The following is a 27,367-nucleotide window of genomic DNA, read 5'->3' as shown; positions in this document are numbered from 1 at the left end:
GTAATTTTTTATGTTGGTACTGACCTGTGATAAGTATTGTGATTAATGTCGAATTTTTCGCCGTATGGCAGTCTTCAGAAATTGCGGTATTATTTTCTGATTGCTCCAGTTTCTCTTATTGTGGAACACTTGTGGATGAGTTTCTCGTATTATTTACTAGTAAGAGCAGATCAAGGACAGTCGCAGCGGAACTCTGAACTGTGTTGGCATGTAAACATTACGTGATGTTTATATCCATAATATTTCATAAATTCGTCAAATTATCCATTAGGAGTTTGAGGAAGCCAATAATATCTTAAACGGAAGAGAGGAGGGAAGGACTGAGTTAGGACTTCACGTCCCATCGACGACTAGATCGTTAGGGACGGAATGCAAGAGGTCGGATTTGGCGAGAATGATGAAGGAAATGAACCCTGCTGTTTTACACTAAACATCTCGCGATTCGCCTTAAGATATTTAAGAAAACGACGGATAATCTAAATCTGGGAGACGTTGTGGGAATTTGAACCTTCATCCTCTAGAGTACGAACCCAGTAGGTAAACATTGCGTCCTCTCGGTCGGTACAGAGTGTATTTATGTGTATAATTAATACTCGAAACACTGTATCTGAAGCAACTGTGTTCTCTTTAAAATATAGTCGTAGTAAAACTTTCGCAAAAAAGTTGAGAGAAGTGGGAACTGCGACAAAGGTTCGGCCTCGATAACTAGCTACTGAGCAAAGTAAATAAAGCTTTGTTGTACCGACATTACAAATGTCATATCATTTTGTGGTGAGCGATTTCTGATGATGATGTCGAAAAGAGTACATTGTTCCTTAGGACGAAAAAATGTAGAAACATAGTTGTTTGAGTAAGTAAGAAAAATGATGGATATTTAATGTAGAGAAAAAATTCTTGCTGATTTGCGTGCTGTGGCTTGTTGGAACACTTGTTTCGATGACGTATGAATGTTTATGAAGTATGAAGGGCCGCCTGTTACATGCTAAATCCTGTTTAAGATATGCCGACGCCTTACTACCACCACCCAATTACTCCACTTAGTTTCTACACCTAACATCGGCGTGGTTCGGTGTTTTTGGCGTACGCTGTACAATGTATCGTCAGAGGTGAAAATTTTCGTGGAGACATGGCTCCATGAGTGACTGGAAACGGACTAGAGAACATACAAATATAGACCAATCTGTTGACTCCATGGCCCATAGAGTATCTCATTTCGGTTACCTTGTAAGATATACTCTTCGGTCGGAAACATAAAGGTATCCCGAGATCACTACCTACAATTAAGTGATCTACATGTGATGTGATGTGATGTGATGTGATGTGAACTATCAAGTTTTCTAGGCAGTGTTGATTACTGATGTGCTTCCGTGTTTTCAGCCGAGTTGTTGTTCCCATTTTAATGTCCAACAAATGGGTCCCAGCTGGAGATGTGAAAGTCAAGGACAGTCTACTACAAGAGGTCAGTGAATATGTCTACCTTGGCCAGATTATAAATATGAAGGGAGACATAAGGCCAGAAATCTATCGACGCATCAAGCTTGTCTGGCAAGCATTTGGGAAGAATTCAACAGCGTTCAGATCAAAAATGCAAGTAAATCTGAAGAAAGCAGTATTTGATCAATGCATTCTTCCTGTGATGACGTATGGCTGCGAGACATGGACACTGAACTCATTTACAAAAGGGAAACTTAGGACAGCACAGAGAGCCATGGAGAGATCAATGCTGGGCTATACAAGAAAGGACAGGAAAAGGGAAGATGACATCCGGTCTGTGACGAAGGTTAATGACATCTTAGAGACAGAAGGTTCCTTGAAATGGCAGTGGGCTGGCCACGTCACAAGAAGAAAAGGTAACAGATGGACGAAGCTAGTACTGGAGTGGGGTCAAAGAGAGCATGGAGGCCTAGAGGAAGATGGGACAAAGACATCAAGAAGATCGCTGGTAACATCTGGCAGAGAACTGCCCAAGACCATCCCACTTGGAGAAAACTGCTGAAAGCCTACCTGAACCCACGACTCGAAGAGGCCACATCATTTAATGATTGAATTGGATGATGATGATGATGATGATGATGATGATATCGACGAGCATTCCGTTTATCTTCTACATCTACATATTCCGTGAGCCACCATACGGTCCATGGTGGAGGCTACTTTGTGCGACTACTGCTTATTTCCTTTCCTGTTCCATTCACTAATGGGAAGAGGGCCAAAGACTATTTATATGCTTCCGTAGGATCCCTGATTTCTCTTACCGTATTTTAGTGGTCCTTACATGAAATCTATGATGACGGCAGTAGAATCGTTCTGCAGTCAGCCGCAAATGCCGGTTCTCTTAGTTGTCTCAATATGTGTTGAAAGAACCTACCGGTAACGAATCCCGCTGCACACCTTCGATGTCTTCCTTTAGTCCTATTGGGGAAATCAGTCATTTGAGCGTTACTCAGGGATGAGTCACGCAAATGTTCTGTACGCGGTCTCCACTATAGATAAGCTGCACTTTCCCAGAAATGAAGGTCTTGGCGGAAGAAAGTACTTACCCACAATTTAGTAAGGATGAGTCTGTTCACACCGTCTGTTGCGTTTTCAAATACACCATAAGCTGATAGAAAGTTTATTTCCCCCATATGTCCCCTCTAGAAACGGATTTCTAGTTTATAATTTGCGTCATGTAATTGTATTAATGTTCTTGGCTTTCAGTTTAGTCAAACACATGCAAAAACTCAAAATATGTTTCTTCCGTCGACCTCTTCAATTCTCCCAGGAAACTGAAATGTACGGTTCTCTATTCCTAGAACTAGCCTTTCGTGCTAGTTCCATTTTATGTCGCTTTGCAATGTGCACATAGGTGGTTGGCCGACGTGACTGTTCCAAGCAACACACCACTGATACTGTATCTGAATTTTACAGTACCTCATCTGGATTAATTTATATTTTTCCACAGTCTGAGTGAGCTGCCAACCGTGGCACCAAATGCTCGTAGAAATTCTGTGCCTGTCATCTCCTATCCTCCCACAGACACGCTGCGACGACTCTTCACCGTAGTGCCAGCAGCAAATAGTCGCAGACTGCTGCTCTCCCGCTGCGTTAGATCGTTGATCGTTCCTGGATGTAGAGAACAAGAGTGGTCGTATCACAATTCACTTGGGTTCCTGAAGATTCGCTTGTCTCCAATGCACAGGTGGTGTGAGCTGTGTTGTTTTGTGTCTGAGTCCAGGCAGAGGCTACGCATAGCAGCACAGTGTGCACCACCTAAAGGAGACTGGATCACTCTTCGAAATACTGAGCAGATATATGGGATCAAGAATTCGACTGAAAACTGGAAAGCACGAATGCGCGGATCTGAAACGGCAAGGAGAGTAGGCGAAACAATCTTCGGGGTTGACGGTAGTGGAGTGTGTTGAGATTGTCGTCACTGCAGTGTCTAGGAGGCCTGGGGTTTGAAACGTTGAAACGTACGGAGCGCCCGGCCTGCAGAGCGGTCCAGTGGCTGCTGCTGGCGTGACGGCGGCATTCGCGGCGGTCGGCCTTGTCTGGGCCCGTTCTCATTTCGGCTGAAGGCTGACCGGCTACTAAATACGCAGCGGCCGGTCCGGTCCGGGCCGAGCGAAACCCGGAAGAATGTCGCGGCCTCGCGACGCTCTCTCTCTCTCTCTCTCTCTCTCTCTCTCTCTCTGTCCTCCAGTGGTGTCTCCGATACCAATCCAGCGCGCAGAACAGCCGGCGGCCAGCTGCCGGGTTTCCGTGAAATGTCTGCCTGTAGCACGACATTGGTCGTTCTGCAGTGTGCTCACTTTCCGGTTCAGGAGCTGGGTAATTGTTGTTATCCTCTGCTCCGAGATATGTTGGACTCTAGTCCATCTCCTGTACGTATGCAGTACAGGGTTGCCACAGGTTCTGGAAATTAGGGAATATCAGGGAATTTCAAAGATGTCATTGTAATCAGGGAATTTTTGTTAAAGAGAGAACCACTCCCCCTCAGCTTATAGTCACTGCTGTCACCACTTCTTGCCGATGAGAGGCAGGCAGGCGTTAGGAACGGTTTGTTTGGATCTGATTGTCAGAGACTGTAGCCAGAGCGGTCGGAGACGGCGGTCAAGTGTGCACGAGCTGTGTCTGAGTCATTGTGTGAATGTGTGTGTGCGCTCTCGTTTTCTGACAAAAGCTGTGGCTGAAAATTTAGTTGCGGTAGTGTGATTGTCTTTTCTATGTTCCTGTCTGTGGCTCAGCAATCATCTTTGTAGTGAGGTGCTAACTATCCTCATTGTTATCGATTCTCACAGTATTTGAACAAGTTATCTGTTGCATGGATTGATCAACGTGGTCTCATTTCATGAACATGTTGTCGTGGCTCGTGAATAGCTGGCAACACGAGTGGATTTCCGCAACGGGCCAAAACCGTAGGGTGTCTGTAATGGATCGGGTCTTCAACTAATGTGCAGACCCTGCCCCTAGTCTCACTGATCTGCCCGCAGGCCAGGTCTGTTTGTGTATGGCGGAATGCAGCGGGTTTTCATGGCTTATCTATTAGAACCAGCACTGCGGTGCTCCTCAGCAGGCCAGAAGCCATGGGCGATGGAGTTCAGGAATTGCGACTGTCTCGCGGCAAATACGTTCTATAGTGTGGCGTTTTATACACATTTTTTTCTAGTACATTGTGGCGCTTCGAGAGTAGTGTATATGTTAGAAAGTATGCACGATAGTAAGAACGTACTCATACATTTCTCGAAAGAATAATCACAAAATAATTGTAAAAGGCCTACTTTTTTCTGAGGTTATTTCTGAAATCAGTGAAGGTATATAATACCTGTCTTGCGACTCCAAGGAAATGGGCATTTTTGTCATCAAATGTGTTTCGTTTTATTGAAATGAAAGTGGTTTTTAACGAAACACACATACCATGTGGATTGCTTTCTCCAGTTCATTACAAATGATGTTGATGTTGTTACTTAAGACCTTCGCTCACATCAGGAAACGCCATCTGCTTGCAAGTTTTTGTAGATATTTCCTCGTTTCTTGTACCGTAGGTGCAAAAACAGATTGTCAACTTACGTCTTAACTTATCCTTGAGATCTCAGAATTTGTCTGGGAAAAATGCTAAAACTTGTTTGGAAGTCAGGGAAATATCAGCGAATTTCACTTTGGGAAACTCGTGTCAACCTTGCAGTAGGAGGCTGCACGACGTCTTACCGTAGTACGTACCGGGTAGCTCCCGAGGGCGCCGCGGAAAGTATCGTTTGGCGTGGAGCCGAGCGAGTCTGAGGAGGGCACGCCCCTGTCTGCACGGCCCAGCCTCTTTTCTAGCGTTAACTTCTAATGAAATGAAATGAAGTCCCATGCTTCTTTACAGAGCGCAGGGGAACGATGCGGGAGATCCGCACCGCCTTACTAGGCAAGGTCCTAATGGAGGTGGTTTGCCGTTGCCTTCCTCCGACCGTAATGGGGATGAATGATGATGATGAAGACGACACAACAACATCCAGTCATCTCGAGGCAGGAAAAATCCCTGACCCCGCCGGGAATCGAACCCGGGACCCGGTGCTCGGGAAGCGAGAACGCTACCGCAAGACCACGAGGTAATACCGATCATGTAAGTTAACTCGAGGTGAATAAAGGGACCTGTCGAATGGAGCGAACAGTCTGACGAGCATAGAATATCGATTGACATTGAACTGTGGAGAGACGTGAGTAGTGAGGAGTAGGAGAAAGTGAGCACAAACGGTGTCTGGCAGTAACGGGCCGGTAGATACAACGATGATCATTAAAGTATTCAGTAAACACTGTGTGTTAAACGTGACGTTTGCAAGTGTATGTTATTGCTGTCGGCCTACAACGTCCGCTGTTTCTTCATCTGCCTTCTTTTTCTTGAACCTCATTCCCACATCGGCGCAGGCTCGGTATGGTTATTAACGAATTCGACACGGTTAATTTAATCCTAGAACACCAACGTCTCTTCATCTATACGAAATATTGACGATGTGTAAAAATATGAATGTAGATGATTAAATGGATTATATCTATGACATATTGTAACTAAACGCTTATTATTGGTTTCAGGCCTTCAGTACAGGGATGCGTGTTGCACAAAAGCGGTTTTCTAACAATACATAACAGTGCAGTGCTCACATTGTCATGTGAGAGCGAAGGACTTTTTTTTGTGCAACCATTGATTTAGGTATAAAACGACTTAGTAATGGAAATAACAGTTTGTATATACGAGTATAAAGATGAAATTAGATACGGCAGCGTTATGAGCAATGCACACAAATCTTTTTGTGATGTTCGCACGTATTGTCTTGTTACCAGCTGCACAGTAAACTGTCGTCAAGTGTTTCTTGTGGTTAGAGGCAGTAAGAAGAGTACTTTCTCGGGCTGTGTTCCGAAAGAGGTCCTTATTGGTCTTGCACATTCGTTTGTAATACTCTCTTTATAATAGTCTTTAGCTCCTTGCTCAGTCCTCGTTGGATGAGCTAGGGACGTGTACTTTGTCGATGTAATTCTAACATCTAAACCACCCTAGCAATGAATATAATCTCTAACGCCCGTCGACACTAATAGTGCGTATTCTTTATGTGGACAGAGCTTTTGCAAACGCTAACCGTACGTTAATTTGGCATTGTGAATTTGTATTTCGGCCACTTTCTTAGCACTCATGCGATTAGTCAAGTCAGTTCCCGCTGGATTCCACTTCTTTACTGCATGCTGGAAACAGTTAGAGTGACACAGACGTACAGTGCGAACAGTGTGGCGTACAACTATACGTACATATTCCGTGTCGTTAGTGTTGTAGGGTTAGGGGGTGGCCGGATGCCCGTACTGCCACCAAACCCCGTTACTCCCCGGACGGAATGTGTGTTACTCGACTGGATGCATGTAGCGTTATTCGTGTTTGAAAGTGAGCGAAAGTCTTCCAAATGTTGCCGAACCGTGTAACTGAGGCGGAACTTGGTAGCAGCTCGGTATTCATCTAGGGGGCGTGAGAAACCTCCAAAAACTCACATCCGTGCTGTCAGACACACCGACTACCGGGCGGGTACGATCGGTCGCCGGCACACCTCCCCTCCTCGGAAGCGACTCTTTAAAGCGCACGGCTATCCGGGCCCGTACCGTGTCGGCTGTTTGTACATTGTGACAGTTATTGAGCTACTGGTGTATGAAATAAAATCGTCATGACTTCTGTACGGTTTGGGCTAGGGACGTTCAAATTGCACGGTTGGCCGCGGGGTTTGATGGGAATTAGTATGGTTTGGTGTAGCGCTGAAGCCCACTTTCATTTGGATGGGTTCCCCAATAAGAAAAATTGGCGCATTTGGGCAACTGAGAATCCGCATTTCGCGACCTAGAAGTCCCTTCACCCTCAACAGGTGTCTGAGTTGTTTGCAGTGTCCTTAATGGCACGGTGACTACTGAACGGTAAGTGAAGGTTTTGGAAGATGGTTTCATCCCCATTATCCAAAGTGACCCTAATTTCGACGATATTTGGTTCATGTAAGACGGAGATCGACCCCATCGAAGCAGGAGAATATTTGATGTCCTGGAGGAGCACTTTGGGGACCACATTCTGGCTCTGGAATACCCAGAGGCCACTGTCATGGGCCTCGATTGGCCGGCATATTCTCCGGATCTGAAAACATATACTCGTTTTTGTGGGGCTGTAGTAAAGACAAGGTGTATAGCAATAATCCCAAAACTACTGCTGAGCTGAAAACAGCCATTCAGGGGTCATCAACAGCATCGATGTTCCGACACTTCAGCGGGTCACGTTGAATTTCGCTATTGGTCTGTGCCACATCATCGCCAATGATGGCAGGCATGTCGAACATCTCATAACCTAAATCCGAATCTGTAGTGACGTTTACGTGTTGAATAAAGTGCGTATACGCCGTAGTTTGTAACTAATTTACGTTTTTTTTTCGTATAGTTCAATAATTGCCCCCCAGTGGAGTGAACCAGAATTCCGCTGGCAAACTTTCAGAGGTTGTTCAGGGACACCTTCTGAGTATTTTCGTATCAGGGACTCGCGCTCTCCGGTGCGTCGTTACAAAATTATGGTATTTCGTTTAATTTCTTGTCCCAATTAGTTGTGTGTGTGTATTCCACTGAAAACGGTTCAGAATAGGGTTAATATCGACTGTATGTGCTCTCTGTCGTTTTTGAAAACGAACTTGTTCCATTCATTTCGGGTAGTTGCTATTGTCAACAGTAGGGCTCACTTTAGTCTGCGCATCTGGCCTGCATTTAAGCACCACTCGGTCACGTCTCGGGTTTATTTTTTCGGCGGCGCTAGACGTGCGTTAACAGTGCTGGACAGCAGTAGGGACGGATTTAGTGATGAAGAGTGCGCCACGTGTGCGGATTCACTGAATGCGACGGAACAGCGCCACCACGAGGACGCTGTAGCGCGTGGTTCCTGCTCAGGCGACAAGCTCACCGCAGTACGTCTGCACCTCTGCGTAGGAGCCTACGAGAAGCCAGATACTTCCGTGTTAAAATGAATGCATATTATAGTCATTTTCATTTCGGTGAAGGATTTTCGCTGAAACAAAGGTGACTGTAGTAACAAAAAGGGGAAGTCATAATTACTATATTTGCAATAAGCCGATGGAGACCGTGAGTTCCTCATAACAAAACGCTGAGAAGGTATCCCTGAACAACCTCCGGAAGTTTGTCAGCGGGATTCTGGTTCACCTTGCACCACGATATGTTGTCGGTATTCGTAACTCTTGTTATGGTCGTTATTGGCGAAGGGTGCGAATCGTAATGAAGTAAATACTCGTTAATTAGGCAAGAGCCGAGGCAGAATCGTGACAATGCCGTTTAAGTAATTCGCAGCTGCGCTTCCCTACCTGAAGGAAACGATTCGGCTCTTCAGCCGTCGGCCGCGAAACGTAAACCAAGCCGGATCTGGTGGCGTCCTTTCGACGGTTGAGGAAGAGCCCTCTCGGCAGTTTCGCCTGAATTGTTTTTGCTCGCGTTGCGCAACCCGCGGCAACACTGAAGGTTAACTTGCGCTACAAGCGGTTGCTTGTGTAAACACTGGCCGGCCAATCACCCTGCGAATGTCGGCAAGTGCCGCGTAAACAAACACTCGCTGTTCTGCAACGCGGCAGGCTTATCGCCGGCCGAGTATGCACAGACGTTTTCGATTTCGGTTATCTCGCCTTGTTTCTCAAGAATTTTGTTGTTTACACTCAACCGTCAAGTTAATGTTATTTTTCCCCTCAGTTATTTCGCAGTCTTACCTATACCCGTCCTGTGAATAATTCGAGTCGAAGATTGAGTAGCTTTTGCAACGGGGCCACCACCCACTTCGGCGACACAGAAGAGCTTAGTCTTTCTGAGAACGAGACGTAAAAACGTCGTTCCGTATATAAATGCGATTGTTGTTTCACAATATTTTTGAAGCTTTTTTCTGCGTATCACTTGTACTGCTGGTTTGATGCTACTATAATGTGTTTAGCATGTAATCTGTTTTATCGCAACATTATATCAGCAGATCTTGTTTATCCTCTCTTTTCTGGCACGTATCGTGTCGTAAATGGCCCAGATTTTCATGATATCGCAAATTTATTTTTCAAATCTTTGTGGCCGCATGAATTTTCTGTCTCCTTAGGAAGGGAAATTGTATGCGTCATCTTTCAGAATAGTGTAAACTTTGTTCCTTCTCGTGTTTTTTGAGGCGGAGAAATGGGAACGGGCCAGCTGCCACACTCAATGTGTCCAGTGTACCAGATCAACGGATTCGATTCCGCTCTATTTCGTCTTCCTGTCTAGGAAGCTAGCGCGTCGCCATTAAAGTGTACAAACCGCTCATGTCCTTGTTTATCCTATGTATCACCCATAATATCTGGTACAATATTTTCGTTTTGTCGCCATCATTTCCTTGATATTATGGAAGTTTTCTTAAATCACTCGGTGTCGTTTCTATACAGCACAGAACTCGCCATCAACTATTTCTTGTAATGAGATGTGTCATTGCTGAAGATAATCTCCATTTGTAACTGTAGGAGCATAGAACCGAATAATTCAAAGTGCCAGATGGGATATGAGGCGAGAAAGGGCGAGATAGCTAATAAGACGAGATGAAAATCCCTGAACAGCTATTGTAATAGTGCTTAACGTTAGTAAACATCAGTTTGTCCAACGTCTTTACAATTTTTTCTTGCAAAGCATCTTCTGAGGTAGGAATCAATCAGACAAGTAGAACAGGAATATACTCACGTACTTTTTGTGATTATTGACCCGACAACGTATGGCCGATCCGTAACGTTTTAACTCTCAACAAAATTCTGAACAGCAATACAAGCTCAAAGGAAAAGGGAAAAAAAATTGAGAGAGAGAGAATCAGTCGTCACGTATTCTGCAGTGAACAACAGGAAGGAATATTGTAGATAGTGTTTGATAAGACTACACATCTTACGAAAATGCAATTGACATACTGTAGATCACTTGACATCACACAGAATGCTTAAATTTGCAAATAAAATTCCAGTACACGCTATTCGACGTACATTAGTAACGTTTGTTAAAGGACAGAGAAACCGTGATATCTAGAATTTAGCTGATTTGACCTCGTTAATGACTGTTCAAAGGTATTATTATTCCCGTTATCCTTGACTATTGATTCCAAGCGTGGTAAAATTAAGATTAAAAAAAACTGCAAACAATTTTTTTTATGGAGACTACCCCATTGCGATGCATTACGTAGTCTACATCTACATGGATACTCCGCAAATCACATTCAAGTGACTGGCAGAGGGTTCATCGAACCACCTTCACAATTCTCTATTATTCCAATCTCGTATAGCGCGCAGAAAGAATGAACACCTATAGCTTTCCGCACGAGCTCTGATTTCCCATTTTTTAACGTGGTGATCGTTCCTCCCTATGTAGGTCGGTGTCAACAAAATATTTTTGCATTCGGAGGAGAAAAGTTGGTTACTGGAATTTCGTGAGAAGATTCCGTCGCAACGAAAACGCCTTTCTTTTAATGATTTCCATCCCAAATCCTGTATCATTTCTGTGACACTCTCTCCCATATTTCGCGATAATACAAAACCTGTTGCCTTTATTTGAACTTTTTCGATGTACTCCGTCAGCCCTACCTGGTAAGGATTCCGCACCGCGCAGCAGTATTCTAAAAGAGGACGGACAAGCATAGTGTAGGCAGTCTCCTTAGTAGGTCTGTTACATTTAGGCAGTCTCCTTAGTAGGTCTGTTACATTTTCTAAGTGTCCTTCCAATAAAACCCAGTCTTTGGTTGGCCTTCCCCACAACATTTTCTATGTGTTTCTACCAATTTAAGCACTCCATCTTCAGGCCACAATTGGCCCACCGGGACCATCCGACCGCCGTTTCATCCTCGGAGGAGGATGCGGATAGGAGGGGCGTGGGGTCAGCACACAGCTCTCCCGGTCGTTATGATGGTATTCTTGACCGAAGCCGCTACTATTCGGTCGAGTAGCTCCTCCATTGGCATCACGAGGCTGAGTGCACCCCGAAAAATGGCCACAGCGCATGGCGGCCTGGATGGTGACCCATCCAAGTGCCGACCACGCCCGACAGCGCTTAACTTCGGTGATCTCACGGGAACCGGTGTATCCACTGCGGCAAGGCCGTTGCCTCCTACGAATTTAGGTTGTTCGTAATTGTAATACCTAGGTATTTAGTTGAGTTTACGGCTTTTAGAAAAAAATGGTTCAAAAGGCTCTGAGCTCTATGGGACTTAACATCTGAGGTCATCAGTCACCTAGAACTTAGAACTACTTAAATCTAACTAACCTAAGGACATCGTACACATCCATGCCCAAGGCAGGATTGGAACCTGCGACCGTAGCAGTAACGCGGTTCCGGACTGAAGCTCTTAGAACCGCTCGGCAACCGCGGCCGGCGGTTTTTAGATGAGACTGATTTATCGTGGGCGCCACTTGCAGATTTCGTAGTTTATGTGCGATACATATTCAAAATGTACATCAAAATAACAATCGGAGACTTCACCTTTATCTAATAAATTTTCTGTCTGTATATTGCAGCTTTAGTTTTAGTGATAAAAAGTGCCTTAAGTATGGTAAAGTGAGTTTAAAGAGGATGCGGAGGTAACCAGTAGGCTTTGATACAGGTCAATCTATTACCATACCCTGCGTTTCGCATTCACATTCGTTGGCTTCGCCAACTTTCAACCAAATCATTATCCTCGAACCCAACTTAAATCTGGGGCTATGCCGCAGACTAGTGTCTCACTACAGCGAAGGTTTCCGGGTGGGGGATGGACTCCAATATTACACTCGAGTCTCGCAAGAAAACAGCGATGCATTTCTGTAACAGGCGACACTGAGAAGCGAACGGGTTTGGAAAGTCCAATTAAGGTGGGTAATTTCCGTTATTTGATCTCCTCGAGATGACAATGTGACGCAGAATGTCACAGTTAGAGATTTACTGAAGGACCTAGTGATTTGTAACTTGAAGTGGAATTAAAGTTTAACTCTCAAAAACAAGACAAAAAAGGAAAAAAAAATAGATGTTCACAAGAAGATTACGAATCCACGTATTAAAAAAATATACAAATGATACTTCTTTACACATCGGTAATCTGTTATGGTAAGACGAGAGACTCGATTACTATATTTCCCAGTCGTCGCTCGGCTAACTCTTCGGCGAGCTGCGAGTGGTTTCTTGGAAGCGGAGAGGTATTGTGTAGCAGACGTTCCGCTGTTATCGCGCGCGTCCACCGCAGGCAGATAACGGCGCGGCGGCCTGGTGTGAAATCGCAGCTCCATACGTAGCTGTGTGTAGTTTCCCAGAACCGGGCGCTCGCAGGACCGGCTCCTGGCCTGGAGTTCCCGGTCACTGGCCAACCGCCAGCACGCCTGGAACTGGAACTGCAAGCGGCACCGGGCCGCACCTCTCAGAGTACGCCAGCGTCTGTCTCAACTAGCGCGGGTCCGAAACACTTTCCTATTGTGTGTAGCTCGACACTTGTGAGCTCTGGACTCTTCAGGATACGGTATTCTTTTCCTATACAGGTGTACTTTTTACTTGTTTACTGTAAACTGTCTACGTTGATTTATAAAAATACCAATGGTTCAATGATCATTTTTAATACAGCCTCTGTGGTTAAGCCGCCTAACTACTATGCAGAAAGTGCGAGACTTAGAGGACATCTAGTGAGCACCAAACGTTAGGAATTCTTTAATCTGTTTTAGTTACTGCTCCTGACGTATACAGACTTCCACAATGTTCAAATCAATCCCTTTTTTACTTTTACTAAATATCACATGCGCCGTAATTTTTTTGTGTTTCCAATATGAGGCTGAAATTCAATTATGTAGTGGTTGACTTATTAGCAATCTGTCAAATTCGCAACCAAAACAGTCAGTTACGACTAAATGCAGTGAGGTTCTCTGCGTAAGAGCGTTTATAAATACAAGGTGAGGCAGCTGAGACAGGCGACCACAAATATACCCAGAACGAAGAAATATATCGAGGTGCGGTTTTCACCAAGCTGTAGCAGACAATGTAGCGAACTTCCCAACGTTCGTAAGTAATTTTTATCGTGTATAGTCGCCGAATCATGACACCGTTTTTTTTTTTTTTCTACTGGAACTATGTGCGAGTACTTTTTTCTGTGGCATTTGAAAGAACCTTCTAAGGGAACTTCACCGACATAACGTGTATGGGACTTGATCAAATAGTATCCAGATAACAGCGCCGCAAATCACGCATTTGCTTACATTTGATATAATTGGACAGATGTTTGTGGAACCTCTTCTCTGGACGAACGTCTGTCCTATTACACCAAATGTAAGCACGGGCACGGTTTGTGTGTATTACCACGACTCTCGTACCAAGTGCTCCAAATCTTAACCCTGAACGTTGCTATAATGTGATTCTGGAGCAACAATACTGTCCATTGAATTTCATCTGGAGTTATGTTATACGTACCTGTAAGGCATTTCATGTCTTCGGGAAGCGTCGATGTTTCCTAACAGTCTTGTTGTTTCAATTTTAGTCACAGATAAAAGCATACAAGTGTTAAGTTTGGTGTGCCTGCAGACCGTTTTGAGTTTCCTGACCGACCGTTTGAACGCTCTGCAAATGTTTTAATAAAAAGGTCTGTCGTTACAAGTGCAGAATGGGAGGAACATGCGTCATGTTGGTACCACACTGACCGTCTAAATCCCAGAGCTTTTTTTTTTTTTTTTTGCAATAATTGCATCTGTGGCATATACTAGAAACTCAGATAGATGAATGTATTTAGATTCCCTTAACCAAAACGGGGACCAGTGACGCAGGTCTTGGAAAAAAAAAGCGCCCTCATCAAACGTTGATGGACCAAGAGCGTTGTTTTTATCAGCTTCTTGGGGTCAGTGTGGGTTTTGGGCTGATGATTAGTACATATTGCGAAGATTCACTTGCTCAGGGCTTGTAAAAGATGCTTTCTCCTTAAAGAAAATTTTGTATACATATGCCGCATCATTGTGCATTTTTCGTAACTAACATTCGGAGAAATGTGACCAGTTTTGAAGTCATTTCCATGAAGCTGTAGATGCAGCGTAGTGTGAAGAGAATGAAATACGACGGAATGTAGCGTTTTCAGAAGACGTGTTTAGTTGGCACCTTTCGTGCTTCCGAGAAGCCTTTTAGTGACATTTAGATTGTGTGTTACTGCTGCTAAAATGTTAGTGTCATTTCTTTCATTGTTTGCGTTTCTTTTTCCTTGGCCTATTCTATTCTCCACGCGTCCTCTTAACTTTTCTTTGTAATGTTCGCAAAGACAGATCGCTAGTGCTTGGCAAGATCTGGATTCTCTTTAGCGTACAACCTCACCGCTGCTCGAATAATTTGGTGACATCCATCCTAAACGATATTCACTTTTTCGACTGTCGTATACGTTGTGAATGTGTCAATAGCTTTACGAGTAATTTATCTGGCTGTTGCAGCATTAGAAAACAGGTTGGTGTTCTTCAAAGAACCATATCTGAGTTTGCTTACATGTAATATAATACGGCACGCGTTTGCTGAACCTCTTCTAACGGTGGGACAGTTCTTTGTGGCCATACTACCTTCATACTATTTGGTCACGTCCCATACCTGTTATGTCTTGAAGTTCTCTTAGAAGCTTCTTTCAAACGCCACAGAAAAAGGTAGATATATAGCTGGATTAGAAAAGAAAAAACAAACTTTGTGCTACAGTTCGGAGACTATAAACGATAAAAATTACTTGGAACATCAGAAAATTCACCATATTGTCCATTATAACTTGGCAAAAACCACACCTCGATTTATATATTGATTCTGGATATATTTGGGGTGGCCTGTGTCAGCTGCCTCAGCTTGTGTATGTTTACTGTCTGTCTGTGTCAACTACTACATGACTATCACTATTGCAGTATCGCTATTGCTATTTTTCCTGTATCTTTTCACTGGCATACATTTTTTCTGAGGTAGCTGTTCTTGCTCGCCCCCTATCGCGCGCGCACACACACACACACACACACACACACACACACACACACACACACACACACACACACACACACAAAGAGCAGTCGTTTTATAAAACGTCTGTACCTTTACTTACTACCGTACAAAACACTTAGTTCTCAGACACTTATACCCGCTGTTCTTTAGGTTTTTCTCAAAGAAAGGGTTTATCATACACTGAGAAACTGACCGTCACACCAGTGCAAGGAAAATAAGAAGGTTAAAGTTAGTCCGTCGAATATTTGAATTATTAAGCTTACGGGTTTCTAGCCGAGTGAGTTGGTGGAAGCTCAGGTGTCAAGAAAAAATCGTTAGCGATCGAAAGTTTTTAATTTCTGTTTGCACTGGCCTCATACGGATTCTTCGGACTACGCAAAATAACAGGTTGTCGATTGTGCTGTGAATACTGTAAGAGGTGCTGTGTCTATAACCGAAAGAAGACTTTAATACTACAAGCTAGAAGGTGTTATTCGTGTTAAACTATTTGTCGAAAGTAAAATTCTGCCTCGAATGAGTGTATGAGTAGAAACTAATTGCTCTTACTTATTATATAATAGAAGTGGCGTGTATCCGGGTAATTGTGTGTCCACTGCTGCAAACGATAACGTTTATGTTGTGAGTTGTTCCAACGTAATACTGTACTTTGGTGGCGAGTAAAGGCTGCCGGATTGGTGTTCCGCAGAGCGTGTCAGATGAGTAAACGTTAAGGGGCTACGCACTGTAGCTGACGCTGGCGTGCCGCAATGCTGCGGTGGACGGATCAGTTCGTCTCAGCTCGACTCGGCAGTCGGCCGCCAGTGACCGCCTCCGCCGCTATCGGCCCGGCCGGGTTACCCAACTTTGACTCGGAGTTTATCAGCCATGACGCAACGCAGGGACGCCGCATGCCCCCAGAGGGCCGTGCTTGGGAGATCCACTGAGGTGCTGACCTCATTGCTACACGAATACTTTGCTCGAGAGAGAGAGAGAGAGAGAGGGGGGGGGGGGCAGACAATGCAGAAGGGGAAGGAATTACGCGTCTCAGCCACAAATATACGTACAATGCCTGTTGTTTTGGTGACACCTTCTCGTACAGCTTAACCCGCAGCGCCCATCTTGAGAGGCAGGGAGGTGAATCAGACTCGGATCGAATCCGCGCTGCAGCTTAACTGCCTTTACTTGGTCTGTACACCGGCCGTTCCTAGTGTGGGTTTTAGGGATTTTCCAGGCTCGTATGGGCAAATACCGAGCTGTTTCCTTACATACAGGTGGCTTACACCCAGCCGCTAAGCTAATATAAAGTTTCCAAACTGTGAAAACAACCGAGATAAACACGAGGATAGAGAGACTAACTGTACCTGTGGCATTATTCAGTATAGAGAACAAATAATTACCAAATTCAAAATTCAGTAAGTACATATCACTTATTTTAAATTATTTTTTACTAATATAGATCGTTTGATAAGTGCGGGAAAGGGTGAGGAGGAGGGAAAGAGGGTGGGTAGAGAAGTCATACAATCGCAGTGAACGGAAGCATCTTTCGTACACACTTATACACACGACGTCTGCTAGGAGTCTTGACTAAATTCCGCCGTCAATATCAAGTATGCTAGCAGTCTTTGCACCACTTCAAAAAAAGCTGTACAGATATTCAGTCATGTCTTGATAGGATTCCACACAGTACTTAGACATATACACGTCAGCCGCAAAAAATCTGGGGTTAGTGTTAATATTGTCCGCCAAGTCATGAAGTGTTGTGTCTCAGCATACTTCCATGGCGCACGCCTGAAGTTACTTCTCCATCTGACGAATCTCCACCCAAGACAACGTACCCCGTCATTCCTATCAACGAACAGCGAATCCAGTCGCAAATTCCGTTTCATACCCCCATATAATCCTATTTTCTGCTATAGGCGTTTTTATGGTATTTTAACGTTCGCTAAACCTTGGTACATTTAAATCGCGACACTATAATGCACATGCGCTAGTTATCACAAAACTTTATATTCAGTTCGGAACAATTTTGCGTTTTGAGTGTGGCATTGAGTCAGATTCAGTAACGCTTGGTCAAAATCAAAAGTTACAGAAACGCGCATCTTACCGAGACAACTGGCGCTCTCTGTTCCTACTACAACTGGAATGCTAAACGCCCGTTGAAAAAATTCCCCACTCTTGACACACTTCTGCACACTTCTCTCACAATGGACTCACTATCATCTCTCTTCCACCCTCGGCTGACCTCAGCAAGAAGCCCTCTCATTGGTCGTCCTATACTATTAACATGTTGCATTAACATTTTAAATCTTTCTGTGCTCGAGAATAGCACAAAAATGCAGTAGTTATTTTATTTGTATAAAATAAAACAATACATTCTTATTTAGTAATAGAATAATAAGTAGCGCAACAGAAATTATAATACGCAAAATGCGAAGGTGTAAAAAAAAGTGATTCACCTTTTTCCTTTTTTGGTTTTTTAATTATAGGCAACTGAAAATGGGAACATGCCGAAATGATCGCTAGTGTAAAGTAATAGGTGATGCAATAGCGCTCATCTAGTATAAAGAATTTTACAGCTTACTGTGGATACTTAAGATGGTTTTGCATTCAGAAAATAGTATAACAGTTAACATAAGGTAAGAAAAGCTCTCTTAATTAAGCTCTCTACGACAAGGTTGTTGTCTGAACCTAGTCACGCCCACATTACTGTCTTTTGGTGTGCTGTATAAAAGAATCGAAGTTATCCATCTTTTTACCCTTCATCATTTAACAACTTTTGACAAAAAAATGCTATGTCACAGTATCGCAGAGAGAAATGCTTTTCGTAAGTCAGGAAATACTGCCTCTGCCTGACGGCCTCGATGTCATGCGACAAATATGCAATTTGAGTTTCGCGGAATTCTTATTGGCACGAGGTCATTTCTTGTACTGTTAGAATCTGAGCCATGCTAATGGTTCTTGCAATCGGAAATGAATTTTTCTCCGTCACGTGCCTAGTAATGGTAGGGGCCTTGCCACGCTCAGCCTCGCCAGAAACTAAGTCCCACTGGCTTAGCAGCTTCTTTAAGCGGTTGCGTCACTTAGCCAAGCACTTCTTTAACTGTGATGACCAGTTGCGGCTCACAGGCACACCCAGAGACACGGGGTGTTGCAGAGAGCATCCCAGAGTGCCCCAGAGAGCTGAAACACCGAGAAGAATCGCTTCTCTGCCTCAATGTGTAGTCATTTTATTCGAGGTCAACACTTTATTTACGATAATACAGATTTAAGTCACCAACAAGTGATACACCTTCACAGCAACCATGTCCTTTACACCAAAAATATACAGCCTCATCGTCTTCTACCTTCCTGCGACCTCGAGTACGTACAAACAAAGCTTGCGCTGCAACTAAATAAGAACTACTACCACCTACAACTTTACTAAAGTGAAAAGTACGATACCAAATTACTTCTCTATGAGCGAAACTTTCAAGGCCACCGTACTCACTCACGCCTCCTCATCTAGCAAACACAACAGTTAACCCACCATTACGGTTAATAGACGCAGTAACACCAGCCTGACTTACAGCAAATTCAAATCTTCAACCTAAAAACACACACGGTTCATCAATAACAGCACGAGGAGCGATGCCTTTAACTTTAAGAGCAGTCTTCAGCTCCACGTTGTTAGAGACCTCTGGTACAGAGATGCCGGTGAAGAGTGTACCGTATGACCCGTACTGAGACGCAGGCAGCAGAGCGTTTACGCAGTTCCCCAGTTGGTAATCTCCGTCTGCGAAGACGTTTGCTACTACGTGCAACGGTGCGTGCTGTACATAGCGGCAGGTGATGGCGTACTATCACGGCGCCCCACAGTCCAGGGGAACCGTAAACAGGGGCACGCCGCTTGCACGCTGCGCCGCGCTGCTGCCGCCTGCTCGCGGAGCGATCTGTTGACGTTGTGACGTCACGGCTCGAGGTCATATTTCCACGAAGTCCGCTGGCGCGTAAACATACTGCGCAGCAGCAGCAGCGGCGGAGGCGGCAGGAGCGAAGTCGTCGCTGGGGAAAAGGGTTGTGGGCGCTGCGGGATGCCGCCGAGGTGTCCGGACGCTTCGCGCGTCGCTGGCCGTCCAAAGCCCGGAAATGGTGCGTCCCGGATTTATCGCGGCTCCCGCCGTCCGCTGGTCGGCCGCCTGCTTCCTCCGGACGCCTGCCTGCCTTTGTAGTGCGCTGTCCACGCAAAGTGGCGACGCTCTCGTCTTTCATTCTTTCCTCCTTTCCGTTGAAGTGTTGGATTCGTGCCCAGTGGCTACGCTATGGGGTATGTTCAGCGGTGAGTGCGCTCACTGCCACTGCCGTGCACACGAGCGTAATCGCCCCCGCGCTGGAGCATTTCGTCCTTGGAAATCCACCTTCTACAAAACACACTTCCGTTTTGTGCTGGTCATAAGACAATGGTAGAGTTGCCACAACTCTAAGTGCAAGATTTTTTCCGCAACTCCAGTTGACACCGATGCATCTCTTCTCATTTTACACATCCTATTACGCGAGAGAACACGTATCAGGACTTTAGGCAACAATTTCCGTAGTACTAGCGGGAGCGGTAGAAGAAAAAAATTTCTGAGAATGTGCGTTTGGAGCACAGCATAGCGTGGAAATCAATCGTGGAGTGTGGGAAAAACTGTAAAAGAAGTTAATCGAAGCGTTTCAGATGTCGCACTGTAGACGAATACTGAAAATTAGCCGGACTGGTAAGAAATGAGGAGCTTTTCTGCAAAACATTTTGAGAACGCTGACAGGGAAAATGGACTGGATGATAGGACACGTGTCAAGACAACTGGGAATAGCTTCCACGGTACCAAGGGGAGCTGTAGAGGAAAAAACTGTAGGGTAAGGCAGAAATTGAAATACACCCCACAAATAATTGAAAACGTAGGTGGCAAGTGCTACTCTGAGATGAAGAGTTTGGCACAGGAGACGAATTCGTGGCGGGCATATCAAACCAGTCAGAAGACTGATGACAACCACCCGCCCCTTACCAAAAAAGTGTAACTGTGCTAATATCGAAATAACAACGTAGCACACGTGCTAATGGGAGCTGGTTACGTGAATGAAGTTAAAACATGGTGGCAGCTGGAGTGTTCCATTTCATTAATTATACATTTGCTCAGCCATGTTTCGGTAACTGTGATGCATCTTCCGTATACGGCTATCCATACAGTAAGTACTCTGTAACTAGATTTACTGACCCTGTGTTTACCGTAAGGGCGCTTTTCATCATTCGTGCTAACACAAGTCTAGTTCAATGCTTTTAACGACATGACGATTGTATCATGTGCACAAAAACCGAGTAACTGTCTCAAAGTTAAGGATGTTATATCTTTGAGCGAAGATATTCACAGTGCAGATTGCTTCTACAGTAATAGGTTTGTTTATAAATAAATCTTCTGCTACCAGTCACGATTTTTCTTTATTGACTTTTCGCACGACGCATTTAGAAGAATTTGTACTTACTATTTTCTAATGGTCCATTTGTGCAGAGTCTCTCACACACTAAACATCACACACAACTTGTACACCTTGCACATAGAAAATATATCAACAAAACAGTTACAAAGATCTTCTTACAAGTAGTCCACAGAGATAACAATATAGGTCTCCAACAGATTGACATGCTTTTGTACAGAGGTTATTTATCTTTACAATTTGACTCGTAAATTACTTATATAGGTTTTACAATTGTGCTTATTTCTATATTTTACTATTTTTATTTAAGTATACTACAGAAAAATCTGAAGAAATTCACTGATTCACTTTTCCAGTTTTTCGTTTAATATTTTATCTTCATATTTTCGGTAATGTGAATATATCTCCAGTTCTTCTAGCAAATCCATTTTATGTTCTTTATTTAGTCGGAGGAGTACTTTGACATTTGCTCTATTTTTCCAAATGGGTGACCTGTATTTAGTATGTGTGTTGCTGTTGCTGATTTAGTGTGTTTGCTGTGTGCGTTGGCTTTAATGTTCTCTGTGTAATGGTGTTGAAATTTCGGCCCGTTTGACCTTCGTAGAACTTGGAGCATTCCTGGCATGTTACCTTGTATATTCCAGAGTCTGAGTGTCATGATTCCACTTTATATTATGTATTAGTTTTTGTTGCACAAATGGATCCTTAGAAGACTGTAAGTTCAAATTCTTCTAAATTTCGCCACTATCTTCACCAGAAGAGTCGATAACCATATATATTGCAATAAAAGTCGGGGAAATGAAGCAGACTCTCACACATTGACAACATCAATGTAAATGGGCTAATACACACAAAAATCGCACTTGAAAATGGGATTCATTTCCCGAAACGCGTCGTGCGAAAAGTAAATAAAGAAAAATCGTGACTGGTAGTAGAAGATTTATTTATAAACAAACCTATTGTTTTCACAGTCGCAGGCTTCCAAAAACTATTTATAACTGATCAAATCAGCTTCTACAGTACCTGAAAGATGCTGAGCGGTTGCTGATGACCCAGGTGTTTGCAAAATAATTGTATGACACAGCCAAAAGTGCTTAACATTGTAACAAAGATAATGGAAGCTGCCATTTGGGTGTTAACATCGAAACCAATGACACCACGGTAACAAGTAAAAAAAAATTAGTTTTGCTACAGAACCTGCCATATAAGTAAAACGCGAAGAGATAAATATAAGTGCTTCTTTTCTTCGTGTCACATTGAAGCATCATGCTAGAAAAATGATTATTCAAATTCCTGCGCGCCTTACCTGAAGATGAGCCTCAAAAGGCACGAAAGTTAGTTAATGAGAATAACTGGTTGCAGTTATTTGTATTTTTTGAATCGCAGGTATGTTATTGCACTTCGCTGTTCTCTTTCTCTCTCACATTTCACACACTGAAGCGCCAAGAAAACTGGTATAGCCATGCGTATTCAAATACAGAGATATGTAAACGGGCAGAATACGGCGCTGCGGTCGGCAACGCCTATGTAAGACAAGCCTCTGGCGCAGTATTTAGAACGGTTATCAAGAGTTCGTACGTAGTGGTATAGTCGGTGCACGAGCGATGGGACATAACATCTCCGAGGTAGCGATGAAGTGGGGATTTTCTCCTACCACCATTTCACGAGTATACCGTGAATCTCAGGAATCCAGTAAAACAAAAAATCTTCGACATCGCTGCGGCCGGACAAAGATCCTGCAAGAACGGAACCAAGGACGACTGAAGAGAATTTTTGAACGTGACAGAAGTGCAACCCTTCCGCAAACTGTTGCAGGTTTTAATGCTGGCCATCAACAAGTGTCAGCGTGCGAACCATTCAACGAAAAATCATCGACATGGGCTTTCGGAGCCGAAGGCCCATTCGTGTAGCCTTGATGACTGCACGACACAAAGCTTTACGCGTCGCCTGGGCCCGTCAACACAGACATCGGGCTGTTGATGAATGGAAACATGTTGCATGGTTGGACGAGTTTCGTTTCAAGTTGTGTTGAGTGGATGGACGTGTACGGGTAAGGAGACAACCTGATGAATCCAAGGACCCTACATGTCAGCTGAGACTGTTGAAGCTGTTGGAGACGCTGTAATGGCGTAGAGCGTGTGCAGTTGGGAGTAATATATACGACTGTGAGAGGTGACACGTACGTAAGCATCCTGTCTGACCACTTGCACCGCCGGCCGGGGTGGCCGAGCGGTTAAAGGCGCTACAGTCTGGAACTGCACGACCGCTACGGTCGCAGGTTCGAATCCTGCCTCGGGCATGGATGTGTGTGATGTCCTTAGGTTAGTTAGGTTTAAGTAGTTCTAAGTTCTAGGGGACTTATGACCACAGCAGTTGAGTCCCATAGTGCTCAGAGCCATTTGAACCATTTGAACCACTTGCACCCATTCATGTCCATTGTGCATTCCGACGGATTTGCGGCAATTCCAGGTACTCTTACGGAATAATGGACAGCCCTGCAGGATTCATGATGTCAAATCCTTCCAGCACTAACTGCTTCAGGCATTAGTCGAGTCCATGCCACGTCGTGTTGCGGCACTTCAGCGTGCTCACTGAGGCCCTACATGACATTAGGCATGTGTACCAGTTTCTTTGGCTCTTCAGTGTGTTACGTGTGTCCACTATACAGAGGATACCATTTAGGCCAGACTCGTACAGAATCAAGCGAGAAGATTACACAGATTGCGTCACGTCGATAAACTAGCCATGACTGGAGACAGCGGACATAGGAAGTGGCAGCAAAGTGCCGCGGAGTGTGTCTGCTGCTCGGTTAATGAGCGGTGCGTGCGGCGTGCTGCCGGCTGCCGTCGCCCTTTGAAGGCTCGCCCTGCGCCCAGGCGAGGGCGCGTTGTTAGCGGCTCCTTTTGAAGCGCCACCTCCTATTGGCTGCAGCGGATCGTGACCCCTCTCTCCACTTGGACGCCGCTTTCTCCTCCCCATCTTTCTTCTCGTCGTCTTTGTGACGGCGTTCTGCCGACGCAAAATGGAAAGCCAGTATAACAACAGTACAGCTATATAACACCCGCACCTCAACCCCCTGTCAAATAAGTTTGTGGCAAATAACAGAACAATTTTAATGATGCGCGTTCCGATGCTGCAGCATAACGTGACATACAGCATACTGACAGTGTCACCTTTTTCGTCGTGAAAATTCTGCAGGCTCTAAAACTGTCTTGTTGATATTCGGGAATATTTTATATGGAATCATTCGACATTGAGGATTACACCTCAGTGACCTGTTACCGTATCCTCGTTCCTTCTGAGAGAGAAATTCTCTAACGTGTGCCCTAAGGAACCCAGCTATATGGGTGTCCGAATGGAAACTGAGGTTTTCCGTTTTTCGCACGTACGCGAATTCATCTTCCCTTGATTCAGTTAGGAGCACGTGTGAATCAAGTGAAAAAATGTTCTTTCTTTTATAAGAGACCAGAGGTTGAAAATACCGCTACAGTTGTAAGGTTCTTTTGTTTAGAACACGACCGGTTTCGGGCTCTTATACCCAATCTTCAGGTGTCGTAATTTGGTGCTGTGACCCCGAGCGCCGCGGTGGACGAATACAAGACGCGGCGTGCTAGCAGCGAGCGCAGAGCACGCTGGTAGCACACCATGCCTCGCATTCGTCCACCTCGGCGCTCGGGGTCACAGCACCATATTACGACATCTGAAGACAGGGGATACGAGACTGAAACCGTTCGTGTTCTAAACAAAAGAACCTTACAAATGTAGCGATATTTTTGACCTCTGGTATAATGCTGAGTTGCGCGTGTTCCTCTGACAGTATTGTTTACCTTAGAAGAGAATAAAGCTAAAACAGAATAAGCTTTTCGGACCGCATAGCATCTCGTTCTTATATTCCTTGTTTTGACACTGCTATTATTTCCGAATTTAATTTCCATAGCCGACGGCGTTCGGCTCTGGAGTATCCATTTGCAACCCTAGGTGTCGAAGAAAATTTTGTTGCGGTCATCTATAATAAGTGCTTATATTCTCGACACTACGCATACTCAAGCCGCTTAAATGAAGCATGGTTGATACATAGTTGCAACAGACATCGAGACTCACGGAAAAGCATTTACGGTTCTTTGAATATGACTTTGTTTGTATTTAGTTGTTTACTTTCTTCTACGTACTAGATCCATACGACAAATCAACAAGAAAGTTCTGAGAGAAAGCTACAGTGGAACTGCATTACAACTGTGTACATACACATAGTACGGCCATAGATTAACAGCCATAGTAAGATTTGGAAAACAAATCCTAGCAACGCTCAGGTGATTAAACCCAAACGTATGAACACGTAATGTCTCATGTACCCTGTCTGGCAGCAAGTAGCACACATAATGACACGAGCGTGAGTCGAATAAAATCCAATGGCGCCAGTAGCTTGTAAGTTCTGCGGTCGGATTAAGAAGTGTCCTCTGTCAGAAGAGCGAGGGACACGGTGAAGCCTCTTTTTTCACCGACGCGAACACAAACGAACGAGAATTCTCTCTGGTGTAAACGATAGGCTACTGCGAGCGAACTGCATTCGGTCCTGTTGGATTCGCGTTCGCTAGTGTTCCGCTGTTGGTCGGTTTCTTTTTAGCGAACCATCCAATGATGTTCCCGTCCTCCCTCTTCGGCGCTAGCAGTCAGTGAGCATTTGTCTGCTGTCTTGTCTACGTTTCTTGTTCACATGAGTTGCGTGGGCAGTGGAATGGTCTGAATAGAACGTAATGTACGTCCTGGAAGAATACACATATCATAGGTGCTTCTGGGATCCATGAGCTCCACAGCACAAATGTCGAAGAAGGAGTATGATTGGTAGAAAATTGCCAAAACGCTCGAAGGTATAACTGCGGACCCGAGACACGGGATAAATTGATCAGATGTCTGCATCAGACGAGAAGAGTCAAGCTCAAATTCTGTGTATGTTGTTAAAAGTGAAAAGCACAACAAACGTCCCTGAATGTAAACAACTAAGAATGTGTATTTATAAAGCTGATTGAAATTCAAATATACGCAAGACGTGATAATTCTCGTTGCTTACGTTCATAGCAGCTGTTATTATGTGACCGATATAAATAAGCATCGCGCTATCTTCCCTCCAACAAATTATAACTTATGTAATCGGTAACTGTTCACAACGTACCACAGAGTTGCAGGAGAAGTCGACACGAACAAGTTGATACAGGAGACTTGTGGTTTATTAAGTAGGGAAACTACTTCAAATTGCCCTACAAATTCCACCTAACCTACGGCGACTCTCAACATTTTCTCATTCTCTTCACGGAAACTGTCAGTTCTTTTCGAAAAAAAGTAATTAGGACCTCATTTTCTTTAGGAAATTTAACTTAGTTCTCTTTTATACTGGTGTAAGCTTTCACTCGAGGCTATGATTTTGAAATTACCAAGAAAAATGTATAAAAGTGGCCTTCAAATGCATCCCTAACCCCTTTACGAAAAATCCCCCCCCCCCCCCAACCCGCTCAGGTATTTTAGTATGTTATGCATGGTTCATAAATGATAGAGCACAGCAGTCAGCCGTCCTTTTTTGCAGGTTTTATGTGGCAAATGCAGATTTCGGCTAGTGCCTAGCCATTATCAATGCATATTTTCTAGTCTCAGTGTATGTCAGTTCATATTATTCGGGCTTCAGTCACAGTTCTTTGCATACTACTGTATAATGAAGGTAGGCTGTGCGGGGAACGCATCCATTGATGTGTAACATCATGATGAGCATGGCACTACCTCCTACAACTATACATAAAACGACTACACGAATTATTTCCCGTATTTGACTTTTGTTGACTGGGCTATTATGCTGCTGGCATAGTCGGCTACTTCGTTAACATTATTGATTTCAATTTTCGCATGAGGCTAACGAAACAAGAAAAGAGTTCTGTAAACAATACGCATAAACGTTTACAGTTAGATCAAACTTAACCCTTACAAGCACAGTAGTTTTATAGTAAGAAGTTAAGACAAACAAAACGATTTAATTGTTAATTTTATGCTGAGAGGTAAATTTTACACAGCCTTCAATTTTAAAATTTGTAAGTGCATGACTTAGAATAGAGGTATCGTATTGAAGTATTACGAAATCATCCGCTAGAGAATGATAATGTAAAGAAAGTTAGAAAATGTGGCGAGCTGTCGGAGAAGGCGACGTCAAGTAACCCTTTATTGTAAGTGTACTTGGTGTTTCAAAAAGGACTTCACAACTTTAAAAATTGTTATAAATTTATTGAAAGAAGATATAGAGCAGCGTTTACTGTAATTTTGTAGGGAAACACATCAATTTTTTTTACGTTAAACTAAATATGTTGGTTGTCTTGCACACATCCCATCGTAAGTCACTTTCTTCCCAAACTCGCTGTAGCATTGCAGGTGTAACTTGCTCCGTGGCGGCGTAAATTCTTGCTCTAAGTTCCAGCAGAGA

General features: G+C 44.1%; 1 protein-coding gene and 1 pseudogene across 1 annotated transcript in view; one reads left to right on the top strand and one right to left on the bottom strand.

Moving 5' to 3' along the window:
• The window catches only part of LOC126092951 (forkhead box protein O), a 678,190-nt gene that overhangs the window by 619,684 nt on the left and 31,139 nt on the right, over positions 1–27,367 (top strand). The gene's annotated exons all lie outside the window — the stretch shown is intronic.
• On the bottom strand, positions 11,506–11,623 carry LOC126098907 (5S ribosomal RNA; annotated as a pseudogene).

This window comes from Schistocerca cancellata, chromosome 1 (genome assembly GCF_023864275.1).
Source record: "Schistocerca cancellata isolate TAMUIC-IGC-003103 chromosome 1, iqSchCanc2.1, whole genome shotgun sequence".
Classification (NCBI taxonomy): Eukaryota; Metazoa; Arthropoda; class Insecta; order Orthoptera; family Acrididae; genus Schistocerca; species Schistocerca cancellata.
Note: the sequence above shows the minus strand (reverse complement) of the source record. Positions and strands in the feature narration are given on the sequence as shown.